This window comes from Echinops telfairi, unplaced genomic scaffold (assembly GCF_000313985.2).
Source record: "Echinops telfairi isolate 266 unplaced genomic scaffold, ASM31398v2 ScPeMD7_3533;HRSCAF=4204_0, whole genome shotgun sequence".
Classification (NCBI taxonomy): Eukaryota; Metazoa; Chordata; class Mammalia; order Afrosoricida; family Tenrecidae; genus Echinops; species Echinops telfairi.
In genome coordinates this window covers 101,645,139-101,645,998 of record NW_022107431.1, presented here as the reverse complement: position 1 = coordinate 101,645,998, position 860 = coordinate 101,645,139, and positions in this window count along the sequence as shown.

Here is an 860-nt window from a genome sequence, read left to right as displayed (position 1 = left end):
TTTTAAAAAAAAATCATTTTGAAGATAGGCACAGCGAAGCATACGTCAGTCAACTCAGCAGTTTCTGAGTGTATAATACACTGACACTGATGACATTCTTTGAGTTGTACAACCATTTGCACCCTCCTTTTCTGCGTTGTTTCTCCTCTGGTAGCATATGAGGGGATACCAAAAAAAAAACAAAAAAACACAGAAAGTTCCACTGGGCCAAGCTTCTGTAGTTTTGTGTTTTTCCCTGCTAGGTGAGCACAGAGCAACTTGCTTTGCATTAGTGCACCCAGTGGCGTTGCCTGGGAAGGTTCTCTCTGGTCACAGTGAATGTTTTTTGGTTTTTTTTTTGTAGATATCAAAGTTTATTAGTGGTTACTAGGGTCAGTGTACAGACAGTGTGGGGGTGGAGGGCGGCAGGGATGGAAAAACAACATGGATCATGGAATGGTACTCTTGCAAACATATTCTTTTAATTGCTGTCAATAAGGCTTAAATCTGTAAATAATTGAACGGGCAAAAGTTGTGTGACAGATACACAAGGGGGCTTCAGAAAGTTTGTGGGAGACTTCCATTACTTTAAACTTTATTTGTAGTCATCACTGGGGCTATATCTTGCTGATTTGTTTGCGGGCTTGCTCTTCCACCTGCAGGGCCAGGCGCAGTGCTTTCCTGAAACCCTGGAAGGCTGAGAGGTACTTGGTAAGCTTGGTGAGGGTGGATTCTGCTTTGTTCTCAATGGTCTCCAGGTCATCACCAAGCTCCGTGGTCATCGTGGGAGAGCTTAAGTCAGGTTGGCCCTTGCTTTGAGCTGAAGAGGTACAAGGAGTCTTGGGCAGAAGACACATCTGGGAGCGCCGGCTACAAAGCGT